This window comes from Heterocephalus glaber, unplaced genomic scaffold, assembly GCF_053883595.1.
Source record: "Heterocephalus glaber isolate CG9 unplaced genomic scaffold, H.glaber_assembly_v1.0 deba00001687, whole genome shotgun sequence".
NCBI classification, from domain to species: Eukaryota; Metazoa; Chordata; class Mammalia; order Rodentia; family Bathyergidae; genus Heterocephalus; species Heterocephalus glaber.
Window position 1 is genome coordinate 7,070,432 of NW_028258412.1, and position 14,490 is coordinate 7,084,921.

Genomic DNA, 14,490 nt, shown 5'->3' on the forward strand with positions numbered 1-14,490 from the left:
AATTGCATTGAATCTATATAGCAGTTTTGGAAGTATGACCATTTTCACTATATTAATCCTTCCTACCCAGGAGCAGGGGATGTCTGTCCATTTTCTGATATCATCTTCAATCTCTCTTTTCAGAGTGCTGTAGTTTTCAGAGAAGAGCTCTTTGATTTCTTTTGTTAGGTTGATTCCTTGGTATTTCAGTTTTTTGGACGTTGTTGTGCAAGGAATTGTTTGCCTTATTTCTCTCTCAGTGAGTCTGTCATTTGTGTAGAGGAAAGCTATTGATTTTTGTGTGTTGACCTTGCAACCAGCTACTTGACTGAATTTGGTTATTAAGTCTAGAAGACTTTTGGTGGAGTTCTTGGGGTCTTCAATATACAGTATCATGTCATCTGCAAATAATGACAATTTGACTTCTTCATTTCCTATCTTTATTCTTTTTATTTCTTTCTCTTGTCTAATTGCCATGGTTAATGTTTCCAAAACTATATTGAACAGGAGTGGTGATAGTGGACATCCTTGTCTTGTTCCTGATTTGAGTGTGAAGGATTTCAGTTTTGGACCATTTAGTATGATATTGGCTGTTGGTTTTTCACAGATGGCTTTTATCAGTTTGAGGTAGAGACCATCTATTCCAATTTTTTGTAGGGTTTTTATCATAAATGCATGTTGGATTTTCTGAAATGCTTTTTCTGCATCTATGCAGATAATCATATGGTTTTTGTCCTTGGCTCTATTGATATAGTGTATTACATTGATTGATTTGCGGATGTTGAACCATCCCTGCATCCCTGGGATGAATCCCACTTGATTAGGGTGTATGATCTTCTTGATGATCTTCTGCATTCTATTTGCCAGTATGTTATTAAGGATTTTTGCATCTATGTTCATTAGTGAGATTGGCCTATAGTTCTCCTTTTCGGTTGGGTCTTTCTCTGCTTTGGGGATCAAGGTGATGCTTGCTTCCAGGAACGAATTTGGGAGTATTGCTTCCCTTTCAATTTCATTGAAGAGTTTAAACAGTAGTGGCAGTAGTTCCTCTCCAAATGTCTTGTAGAATTCAGCAGTGAAGCCATCAGGGCCCGCGCTTTTCTTAGTTGTTAAGTTTTTAATTATGTTTTCAATTTCATTGGTTGATATTGGGTTGTTTAGAATTTTTAGGTCTTCTTTGTTCAACTTTGGTAATTCATATGTATGTAGGAATCTGTCCATTTCTTCTGTGTTTTCCATCTTATTGGCGTATAGGTTCTGGAAGTAGGTATTGATGATCCTCTGGATTTCTGCTGAGTCTGTTGTAATTTCACCCTTTTCATTCCTAATTGCATGGATTTGGGCCTTTTCTTTCCTTTTTCTGATAAGGTTGGCTAAGGGTTTGTTAATTTTGTTGATTCTTTCGAAGAACCAACTCATTGATTTTTTTGTATCATTTTCTTAGTCTCCATTGCATTGATTTTTCCTCTGATCTTTATAATTTCCTCCCTTGTATGAGCTTTGGGGTTGTCCTGCTCCTCTTTTTCTAGAAGCTTGACGTTCAGCATCAGGTTGTTTAATTCGGCTTGTTCTGTTTTCCTAATATGCATATTCACTGCTATGAATTTCCCTCGTTAAGACTGCTTTCATTGTGTCCCATAGATTCTGATATGTTGTATTGTCATTGTCATTTAATTGAAGGAACTGTCTGATTTCTTCTTTAATTTCCTCTGTGACCCATTGGTTATTCAGAAGGGTGTTGTTCAATTTCCACGTGTTTATGAAATTTTTTGAGTTTCTTTTGTTATGGATCTCCCATTTCATCCCACTATGGTCTGATAATATACAGGGGATAACTTCAATTCCTTTGCACTTACTTAAACATGTTCTATGTGTGAGTATGTGGTCTATTTTGGAGAATGAGCCATGTGCAGCTGAGAAGTATGTGTATTCTGATTTTGTGGGGTGGAAGACTCTGTAAACATCTGTTAAGTTCATTTGTTCAAGGGTTCAATTGAGTTCTAGTATTTCATTACTTATTTTTAGTCTAGTTGATCTATTTGTGACAGTGGGGTGTTGAGGTCCCCCACTACAATTGTATTAGTGCATATATGACTTTTCCTGTCCGTTAGTATTTGTTTTATATAGTTGGGTGCACTAGTGTTTGGTGCATAGATATTTATGATTGTCATCTCTTCCTCTTGGATTGTTCCCTTTACAAGGATGTAGTGTCCTTCTTCATCTCCCTTAATCAGTGTTGGTTTGAAATCTACTTGATCTGGAAAGAAGATAGCTACTCCTGCTTTTTTTGGGGTTCCTGTCACATGGAGTATTGTTTTCCACCCTTTAACTTTCAGTCTATGAGTTTCTTTTTGAATTAAGTGTGTTTCTTGTATGCAGCATATTGTTGGATTTTGCTTCTTGACCCATTCTGCCAGTCTGTTTCTTTTGATTGGTGAGTTGAGACCATTAATGTTGATGGGTATAACTAAAACGTATTGACTTATCATTGCTATGACTTTTTCTTTTTGTTGGGTTCTCCCCGTTTACATTTAATTTCTTGTCATGCCAGATGGGTTCATTCTGCTTTGCTTCCTGGGGTTGTGATCCTCAATGTCTGTTCCTAGGATATTGTGTAAAATTCTTTGGAGTGCTGGTTTGGTATTCACGAAGTTCCTAAGGTGCTCTTTGTCATGAAAGTATCTTATTTCTCCATCAATTTTGAAAGATCATTTTGTAGGGCACATAAATCTGGGTTGGAGGCTCTTTTCTTTTAGCGCTTGGAATATGTCACTCCAAGCTCTTCTTGCCTTGATGGTTTGTGTTGAGAAGTCTGCTGTGATTCTGATGGGCTTTCCTTTGTATGTGATTTGTTTCTTTTCTCTAACTGCTTGTAGAACTTTGTTCTTCTGTTGAGTTTCTGGAATCTTAACAATTATATGCCTATGTGTAGATTTTTTTTGATCAAGGCTATTTGGAGTCCTATATGCCTCACTTATCTGTATGTTAAGTTCTTTTCCCCTGCTTGGGAAGTTTTCTGCCATTATTTCGGTGAAGAGTTTTTTTATGTCATCTGCACTCTCTCCTGTTTCTTCATTGACTCCAATCAGTCTTATGTTATTCTTCTTTGCATCATCTTGCAGCTGCTGTATTGATTTCTCATGTTCCCTTATAATTTTGAAGCAATTTTTCTTTTCCTGGTCATTAATTGCAATCTTATCTTCTGTATCTGAAATTCTATCCTCACACTGGCTCATTCTGCTGTGTAGACTTTCAATGGAGTTTTTCATCTCCTGGAAATCTATTTGCATCTGTTTTATGGATTTCATTTCTTTCCTATGTTGGGATTCCATCATGTTCCTCAGCTCCACTCTAGATTTATTAATCATGTCTTGCACTAGGAGTGCAATTTCTCCTGTTATCTGAGAAATTATTTCTGATTTCATTTTTTTCAGATCCCCTTTTGTTGCCGGTTCAGTGGGTGCGGTGGTTGAGTATCATAGTGTTCCATCTCATTTCCCTTTGGGGTTGCTGTAGGTGATCTGGAAGTCTAGTTTTGAGACTTATTTATGTGTTTTCTCATTTCGACTAGGGGGGCAGGGAGGGTGCTCTTGGGGTCCGCACAGCTCACCTCCTCTGAGCTGGGAGAGGTGGGCCAGGGGCCAGGAGCGGTGGTAGAGATGGTGGCCTGAAAGCCCCTTCCTCTGGGCCGGGAGCGGTGGGACATTTGGCAGCCCAGAAGCCCCTTCCTCTGGACAAGGAGCAGTGGGACGGTGGCTCAGAAGCCCCTACCTCTGGGCCGGGAGTGGCAGGACAGATGGCAGCCCAAAAGCCCTTTCCCCTGGGCTGGGAGCAGTGGGAGGGATCGTGGCCAGGCAGCCCCTTCCTCTCGACCAGGAGCAGTGGGACAGTGGCTCAGAAGCCCCTACCTCTGGGCAGGAATTCTTTAAATGCTGAGAACTTGATTAGCTCCAGTACAGTGGTCTGGTGGTCCGGTGTCCTCTGTGTCTTTGTAGTGTGGAATCAGGTGGCTGTACAGAGAAGAGGCCAAAGGAGCAGAGGGAGGGTCCAGTGGATTGCTGCCGGGGCGCAGGCTGATTCGGTGTTTTCAGCGCTACTGGGGACCTCGGGACCGCATCCACTGACCTGCCTGACTGCAGCAGGCTAATTCAATGTTTTCCGTGTGATTCGAGCCTCTCCTATTTTATAGGTGGGTAACTGAGACCGGGAGTGGGGAATTGACTTGCCAGAGTCATGTAAGGAATTGGATGGACTGGGCCCCCTTTCCAGGATGCTGCCACTAACTTAACTGCAGTACTAGGGCTTGAACCCAGGGCCTTTGCTCTGAGTTATTACCTCCCCAGCCCCACTAAGTTGCCCAACCTAGGCTCAAACTTGTGATCCTCCTGCCTGAACCTCCCAAAGTGCTGGGATTATACATGTGAGCCACCACACCTGGTGATGCCCCTCATTTGTAAAGTAAGAACTAAATCCTGACTCTTGTCTCCGCCCAGTATTGTGGAAGGACCCCACAAGATAAGCAATGGAAGTGTTTTGAGATGACAGGCATGCAAGTCCTTGCTGCTGACCAGGATGGATTTCCACAGTGACCAGTAGGGGGTAGCATATGCTCGTACTATGTGTGGAGCTAGGCTCTGTGGGAGGCACTAATTGTGTGTGCTGGGGTTCTGGGAAGAAGGCCAAGTCATTTAATTCCCTGGGAACCGAAGCAGGAACAGAAGGCAGGGACACATCCTGACCTAGTCCCTTGTTGAGTTACAAAGTGTTACTTTGGCTGTGACAGTCCAGAGTGTGGTCTAATTGCTGACTTTGAAAGCAGTGCTACAGGGCTGAGGGGACAGAGCCAGGCAGGCCTTGACTTGGGGTCTCCTGCCTTCCCCAGTGACCTCTCTGACATTCTGTTCTGCCACCCGCCACTCAGGGCCATGAGGCTGGTGGGTGATCCTTGCTTCCTTTCATTACACAGGCCATGAGATATGGCCCAGAGCTTTGCACATGTAATGCCCATAAATATCTGCCAAGTAGAAGGCAACAGACCCTTCTCTGAGCAATGCCAGAAAACCCAGGCTTATATAACATAATCCAGGTGAAGTTTACTTTACTTGTGCATTTATCACTTTACAGAATGATTTCCAATGGAATTTCTTTAACTAGTGTGCTCATCTTGGAGCATTTTCAAAGATTCTGTCACCAAGTCACTGTCATTCAAATGCACATCACCACTGGGTCCAGTCAGGTCTCTTAGCTGGTGGAATTACTCCCTGTACAGGAGCTTCGTGTAGAAGCTCTTCCAATTGGCTAATCAGCACTCACCTTCTACCTCAACCTGCATATGTTTCTTTCTTTCTTTCTTTCTTTCTTTTTTTTTTTTTTGGTACCGGGGATCAAACTTGGGACCTTGCGCTTTTGAGGCAGGCAGCTGAACCACTGAGCTAAATCCACAGCCCTTCAACCTGCATATGTTTACTGAGTTCCTCATATACATCCAGCACCCCCCAATTTGAGGGGTATTTATTGAGCACCTATTTTACTAATATATCAGCCACTAGTCCATATCCTAGGAAAATGGCAGCAAACACTTTCTTTGCGGAATCATAACTTGTTTGTGTGTGTATATGGGGACACTAGACAAAGTAAGTAAATAGGGACTCCTAAAGTAGAAATAACCAAAATACTCACCAGTGGATGAGTGGAGAAACAAAATATGGTCTATCCATACAGTGAAATAGATGTGGTGGCGCATACCTGTAATCCCAGCCCTCAGGAGGCTAAGGCAGGATTGCTGTGAGTTCCAGGCCAGCCTGAGATACATACTTCAAGGCCAGCCTGAACTGCATAACAAGACTCTGTCTCAAAAAAAAAAAAACAGATGAAAATGCTGAAGTTCTGAGACAGACCTGAGATTCCAACCCAGAGCTAAATGACTGCAGAGCTCACACACATCAGATAAACAAAACCTCATTGTACCAGCGAGGGATGAGGATACACGGCCCTCAGAGCTGTGAGCAGCATCTTCAATAGCCAAATAGATGGACCTTGAAAACTTATGCTAAATGAAAAAAAGTTAACCACAAAAGACCACATAGTATATGATTCCATTTATATGAAATGTCTAGAATAGGAAATATATACCAAAAAGTAGAGTAGTGGTAACCTAGGGCTGGGAGGGGAGGCTGGGCCTTGATAGCTAAAGGCCAGAGATTCTTTGAGAAAAGATAAAATGATAACATTGTTCATGCTGATGGTTGTACAACTCCATGAATATGCTAAAAACCATTGAAATGTATACACTTTAAGGGGTAGATTGTGTGGTATGTGAATTATATTCCAGTAAAGGAGTTACATACATACTTAGAATAGATGAGGTGGCATGAGGCTCAGAGAGGGAGGCATGTAACTTTAGGTAAGTGATCAGAGAAAGCTTCAAATGGAAGATGACATTTGAACAAAGAGAAGAAAGTAAGGAGTGGCTCTGATATGTAGGGGCAAGAACCAATGATCACCCCAAATTCCGTTATTTTTCATTCCTTCACAATCACATTATTCTGCACCCAATCTTCCTGATTCTGGTTGATTGTGGCATGACTAGGCCTCAGCTTTGTTCCATGGTACAATCATGACACCCAGTGTAACCACTTCTCATAAATGCCCTGCAGAGTAGATGTGGCTGGGCCAACCATCCAGGGAGTGGGTGCTCTCCACCTCCCTGAGTCCTCTCATCATTAGACCAGCAGGGAAGGGCACCACTCCCTCCCTCCCTCCCACCTTTTCCTACTGGTTATCACCCCTGGCTTCACATTAGAATCATGTAGACAGGAAAGGAGGGGAAATTTACTCAATGCCAGGGCATCCTCTCCAGAGATGCTGTTTAATTAAAGCAAGGGCAGCAGTAAACTTTTTAATTCCCCAATTGATTTCTCCTGAAAGAATTGATGAAAATTGGGTTGCTAATGAAGCCAGCTGGTATAAATCAGATGTATTAAAGATAGCACAATAGGGTTCCTATATTAGCCAATAAATCTAAGCTGTGCTATTTACTCTGGCAGATGCCAGAACATCTATTCCAAGTTTCTTCATTTTTCCTATTTATTTCTTCTTCCTAAGAACCAAGAAAAATGATACATTGTAGCTCTTTATAATATAATCTGTTCTACATAAGAACATCAAAATGAACAGCAAACTCCCACCTTACACCTTCAGAGGTCTTCATAGAAACGGTCAAAGAAAATTGGTGGCAGAAGACAATGTGTCTACCACATCCAATTTCCTTCCCTGGTGGCTGCCATCATGTACTAGGAAATGCCACTGGCAGAGGAAGAATGTAACTGGAGAAGTAAGTGGCAGCACGTCTTTGGAGCAAAACCATTCAACCCCTGGCCAGGGAGCAAAAAAGGAGGAAGCAGAAGTAGACAGGGTCCCACTATCCCCTTTAAAGGACAAGGCCCCAGTGATCTGGAGACCTCTCACTAGGCCCACCTCTTAAAGGTTTTACCGCCTCTCAGTAGTGCCTCTCTGAATTTGACATATGGGGTTTGGGAGAACAGTTGAGATCCAAACAATAGCAGATGCCTCCTCTAAACATTCCTTGGCTCTTGGAATGTGGAAGCAAATTGAGTAAATGGAGCCCTTGCCTGGCAACCAAGTCCCTCTTATAGTTACATCTGGAATATATGAAAGATTCCCCAGAAATCAAAATCCTCTGTAATCACAAAATTATATCTGTGCCCCACAGTGTTGTCTTTCTTAAAGCACTTATTATATCCTACCCGTATATAGTCAGTTCTCTAACCATAATGTTATGTTGTTATAGGTAGGGGATTTTAATTAAGAGTAATCTCTTTAGCTTGCTCAAAAACTTACTAGGAACTCTTGTAAATGCTGGAGATCAGTCAACAAAACAGTCAAAAATCCCCTTACCTGGTGGAGCTTATGTTTGAGCAATTCATGGGGGGACAACAGAACGAATCAGATGAAAACCCTAGCTGTTGGTGTCTGGTGCCTTCTGGTTGAAGGCAGTGCCTCCTTTGGGCTTTATAGGGAGAATCTGATTGCACAGCATTTGTCCCATTCAATGCTTTGGCTATTGAAGATGCTGCTCACAGCTCTGAGGGCCGTGTATCCTCATCCCTCGCTGGTACAATGAGGTTTTGTTTATCTGATGTGTGTGAGCTCTGCAGTCATTTAGCTCTGGGTTGGAATCTCAGGTCTGTCTCAGAACTTCAGCATTTTCATCTGCTTTTTTTTTTTTTTGAGACAGAGTCTTGTTATGCAGTTCAGGCTGGCCTTGAAGTATGTATCTCAGGCTGGCCTGGAACTCACAGCAATCCTGCCTTAGCCTCCTGAGGGCTGGGATTACAGGTATGCGCCACCACATTTGGGCTATACTATACTGCTGAGGGAATAATGACAAGGAAAAAGCCTGAGCCTGGCATGGTAGTGCACATCTATAGTCACAACACTGCGAGAGGCTAAAGCAGGAGTATCACAAATTTGAGCCCTGCCTGGGCAACTTAGCAACCTAGTGAGACCTTGTCTTAAAACAAAAAATAAAAAAGGGCTGGGGATGTAGCTCAGGGCAAAGGCCCTAGGTTCAGTCCCCAGTAGTACCTCAATCCCTTGAAATCTGTATATGTTCAGTATTGACATATGTGTGTGTGTGTGTGTGTGTGTGTGTGTGTGTGTGTGTGTGTGGTATTGGGGACTGAACCCAGGGAGCATGGGAACTGAACCCAGGGAGCACTGAGCTACATCTCCAGCCCTTTTTGAAAAATGTTAAAAATTTTGGGATGTCACATTAAATTGCCTAGGGTGACCTGGAACTGGTAATCCGCCTTCCTGTTTCCTGGGTAGCTGGGATTACAGGTTTGCACTACCATGTCTGGCCTGGTGTAATTTTTAAAAGGATATTTTCAATCTGCAATAGGTTGAATCCATGAACAGGGAACCTATAGATGGCTGACTGTACCTGCCTTATGTTTGTTCTGAGAACCCAGGGAGCTAATGCTCAACAACAATCTGGCATGAAAATTGGCACCTGATGTAATGAATGGGAAGGGAGCTGTGTTGGCAAAGTAATTGTTGTGCTGTACATAGAGTTGACACATACAATTTAAAGAAGCATCCTGGGGCTTGGGAATGAGCCCCAGGATAAGAATAAAGAAAAAGAAAAGAATAAGGAAATAGAGGTTCAGCTTCTATGACTCCTCAATTTGCCCCGAGTCCCTGAGCAACTTAAACCCTCTGTCTGGGCCTGGACTGCTCTCTTCCTTCATATTCAACTCATCCCTTAGAATTGCAGAGCTATATCCATATCCTCTGGGGCAATGATGGTGAACCTTTCAGAACTTTCAATGATAACAAACAGGTGGCAATAGCACGCATGCCGTAAATTTGCCACCACTGCTCTAGGAGATTTGTGGCACCCCTAAATCAGTGAATTCCTTTTGGGAACCTGTTTGGGGAGCAGTGATTGGTCACTGAGGTGTAATCAAACCTTCCTCAGGTCATTCTAAGGAATGATCACACTCACTTAACAAGAATGAAATGGTCACAGGGAAGAAATGTTCCTTACTTTTGCTGAAATGGCAAATCAGAGGTTAGGAAGGGCCTGATACCATGGAACCTACCTTTCGTTGTTTAGTTGGTTTTCAGAGAAAAAGTCTCACTATATAGTTCAGGATGGCCTTGACCTCACCATTTAGCCCAGGCTGGTCTTGATCTTGTGGCAATCCTCCTGCCTCAGTCTCCCAAGTGCTGGGATTATGGGCATAAGTACCACACCTGGCAGAACCTACCTTTCTAAACTTATTTCTGGGCTTCTTCCTGTGAGTCAAATCCCACAAATCCTCTCCTCTCCAAAGAGGTGCCTTGATTTTCCACTTGGAAACTTTTGGGATGTTTTTGCAGTGCTGGGGTGGGGGTGGTGGAACCCAGGGCCTCACACATGCTTGGCAAGTGCTTTACCACTGAGCTACACCCCCAGCATCCCACCTTTAAGTTTAAAATCCTACTATTCACGATACCAGGAATCCAGCCCTCTCATCACTTCTACCTGAGGAAATTCCACTCAGATCCTTTAGGAGCCTGCCATGATGGGAGTTCTCTTTCCCTACAACAGACCCCCACCCTGTTTATTTCCCATACCATGTTACTGAAATATATGGTAAATGTTTACATCTAAAAAAATGTTAAAGTAAAAGACACATTGCCATTAATCCCCCTGAAAATATTTCCCCTTCCTTCGAACATACTTATCCCTTTGTTCTTGCAACTTTCAGAAGCAGTTCTGGAAGTTCTCTTTCATGTCTTTACACCATGTGTAAAGTACAGTGACTACTGCTGCCGAGTGCCAGCTAACAGAAAGGCAAGCTAATAAGAACATGACAGTGTAACCTCATCCTCGTTTTGGCATGAAGACCATATAGCAGCTGGGAGGCCTGGGCTCTTAGCTAGTCACCTGTGTGACTTTGAGCTCGGGCATTTGGGGGAAAAGAGTCCCTACCATCTCACTATGTTGACCTCAGGCAGAAGTGATGGCTGTGAAAAAGCTCTGCAGAGGAAGGACTGATCAGCTATCTTGAGTCTTGCAGCCCACAGGGGACCTCATTCTTTGTCAGTTTTTAGCTCTGTCCTATTCCTGAGACACATAAGGGCAGCATGGCAGGACTTCTTTTGGGTGGCTAAGGATCTGGGAGCTCATGTCTATATTCTCTGATTACACAAGTAAACAGGCAATGGGGCTAGAGAATCATGTGTTCGAGTTTCGGCTTCCCACTTGCTAGTGATGTGACCTTAGGCAGGGGTCTGTAGTGCATAGCCTGGATTTCCTGTTGTGTAAACATGCGGGTCATGAAACTGACCCTACATGATTGTTGCAAGGGTGGAAAGTAATATATAAAAAACTCCCAGGGCCAGGGATTTAGCTCATTGGTTCCGCTGCCTGCCTCCCAAGCGCAAGGGTCCGAGTTTGATCCCCAGTACCAAAAAACCCAAAATGAAACAAACAAAAAATTCCCCCAACATTTATAAAATAGAACCATTTTGGGGGAGGAGGGTTTTTTTTTTCTTTAGTTCTTTTATTGGTACATTTTAGGTATACAATTCGTTTACATTTATCATTGGGTGTTTGTACCTGTACATGATATATCTTGGTTCTTATTTTTTTCCCTATTACCTGTGTGCCCTTCACCTGGGGAGGAGGGTTTGAGACAGGGTCTTGCTATGTAGCCCAGGCTGGTCCTGAACTCACAGCATTCTCCTGCTTCAGCCTCCCTAGTAAGTGCTGGGATTACAGGCATTCACTACCACACCTGGCAAAATACAAACCATTTTAAGCTAATTTTCAAACATATACAAAGGTGTAGGAAAAATATAATGTATGTACATGTATCCATCATCCTGCTTCAGTACTATCTACTCTTGGGCAGGCTTCTTTCATCTACCCTCCCCACCATCACTTATTTTTTTTGGCGATACTGGGGATTGAACGCAGGCTCTTTGGACCGAGCTACCATCCAAACCCTTAAAAAAAATTGTTTTTTTGGTTTTTTTTTGGGGGGGGGGGAGGATACCGGGGATTGAACTTGGGACCTTGCGCTTGCAAGGCAGGCAGCGGCACCACTGAGCCAAATCCCCGGCCCCAAACCCTTAAAAATTAAAAAAAAAAATTTTTTTTTGATATAGTGTCTTGGTAAGCCACTAAATAGCCCAGGCTGGGCTCAAACTTGTGATCCTCAGCGTCTCAGCCTCTCAGAGTACTGGGATTACAGACATGCGCCACCACACCTGGCTCTGCTTTTTTTTTCAAACTGGTTTATTTTAAATTAAAAAAAAAAAATCTCAAATATTATATAATTTCATACATAAATACATCTGTATATCTCTACATACAAAGCTTTGACAAACATAATACCATTACAACGGTCAACCGAAATAACAATCGAGTGGCTCTCCAAAAGAGAGAAATGGAGTTCGGAGTAGCTGGGCGCCAGCCTCTGAGGCACCCGTGGACACCCCTGCCCCCCACAACTAAGCGCGGCGGCAGGGTCCTCAGAGCCAGACCCAGGACCCCTGGGCTGCCGTGTCTCCCAGCCCAACCCTGCCGGCCTGGGCGAAGCTCCCACCAACCACCTAGGTGGCGTCTTTGAGTGGAGGCAGCGTGGTACGGGAAGAATGGCGGCCTCCTGTACGCCGCGCAGCCCTTACCTCGAGGGACAGAGGACAGGTCTGAAAGCTCGGCCACGCCGGGCCGAGGAACTGCGCAGATCTGGGTCTTTGGATGACTGCTGGGTCCTGGTTGGAGGAGACTGCGGCGCCTCCTGACGAGGACTACGAACACCGGCCTCAGCTGTCTCTCAAGGGGAGGGAGCCCAAGCCGAGGGCCTGCGGGGGGTTAACCGCATGGTCTTTGGCCTGGTAACGAACTGGTCTGCGTTCTCTCAGTCCACATTTGGCTAACGCGAAACGCACCCTCCACATGCCCTTGGGAAGATGGCCCTTTGTGGAAGGCCTGTGTATATAATATGAAAAAGCTGTTCTTAACTGACTCCCAAGAAAACTTTTGTTGCATCTGGATATTATAGATGTAAAGAGGTTGCTGCTGCCGCCGCCCGTGAAGTGATAAAGTAGAATTAGAAAAATCACTTGTCTTGTAAATGCTTGTTTAAAAAAATTAAAAAAGTCTGGAAGTGACTTTTTAAAAACAGAATTCGTTAGATCATCTTTAGCAGCGACACCAAGGGTGACACTTATCCACATTTGTTCAATGGGTTGAAGTACATGGAAGATGGAAGAGAAGAAGGTACAGTATCAGGCTGGTTACATATAGACGATGTTCATATTATAACCTTTGGGATTATAGGTATGTGCCACCACACCTGGTACTGTATTTTTTTTTTGTTACCAGGAATCGAACTCAGGACCTTGTACTTGGCAGGCAGGCATGTTGCCAGTGATGAGCTAAATCCTTGGCCCTGGTACTTGTATTGTTTATGTGAGGTTGTGGTAGCCTTTGTGCAGGGTTGTGGACTGTCAGAGTCATTGTAATAGTTTTAAATTGTGGGCATGCGTGTGTGAAAGCCTCGCCCTTTTGGCTTCCTAGCTCTGCCTTTGCTTTGGGTTTGGGATAAGTGACTATTTTGATTATGACAATTTTCATGTAACACATATAATGAAGTCAATAATTTCTTAATATTCCCTATATTAGTCTGCTTGGGCTGCTATAATGAAATAACTGGTGGCTTAAAGAAAAGAAATTTATTTCTCACCGTTCTGAAGGCTGGAAAGTCAAGGTGCCTGTCTGTTTAGTTCTGGTGAGGGCTCTCTTCCTACCTTGTAGATGGCTGTCTTTTCTGTGTCCTTACCTTGTGAGGAGAGGGAGCTCTGTGGTGTCTTTTCTTTTCTTTTAGGCAGGGTCTCCCTTTGTAGTTCAGGCTGGCCCTGAACTCACTATGTAGGCCAGGCTGGCCTCGAACTCAAGGCGATCCTCCTGCCTCAGCCTCCCAAGTGCTGGGATCACAGGTGTGCGCCACCACACCTGGCTTGTGGAGTCTTCTTGTAAGAACACTAATCCTATTGAATTAAGGTCCCACCTCATGAACTCATTTAACTTTATTTCCTTACTCCACACACAGACACACTGGGGGTAACAAAAGAATTTTGGGGGGACACAATTCAATCCAGAGCATTTACTATTGCCCAGTTGTCCCCAGAAGGTATTTTATAGTTGTTTTATTTGAATTATAATCTAAACAAAAGTTGCCCATTGTATCTGTTTGATATGTCTTATTAATGTTGATAACATTTTCCTGTTTCCATCTTTTGCATAGATACTGTAATTGAATAAAACTGGTTATTTAAATATAGATTTTCCTGTTGTTTGGATTTGATTGATTCCTTGGATCATTTAGCATGTTCCTCTATCCCCTGCTTTTCTTTTATACTGATTGAGCTAGACACTTGATTAGATTCAATTTAGTTTTTTGGGGAGATAGGGTGTAAGATAATATAAAAATAACCATAAATGGTGCTATGTATTATCTACTGGTTCATATCAGGAAGCATATACTATTCTGTTTTGTACTTTTGGTGATCCTGAGATTGATCAGTAGATTCACGTGATGTGACCATGATCTTTTATGAAGTTTTCCATCAATCCCCTTGTTATGGCTTTATATAGATGTCTACCTCAAAGCCTTGTGTGCTCACAGGTGGGGCTTTTCAGAGGTGGCTAGCTCTAGGATATATGAGTGTGATAACTGGATTAATCCACAGATCAGATTAATGTAGTTATGGGTGTGGCTGAATGCATTTACTGAAGACAAAAGGCCCACCCTGGATGTGAGTGGCACCAACCAGTAGGCTGGTAGCCTGAATGTAATAAAAGGGGAAGGAAGGCTCACTGCCGCTGCCTCCTGCCTGACACACCGAGGACTATGTCTCCTCTGCCATGGCACTGTACCTTAGAACCAGCCAATTATAGACTGAAATCTCTACAAACGGTGAGCTAAAATA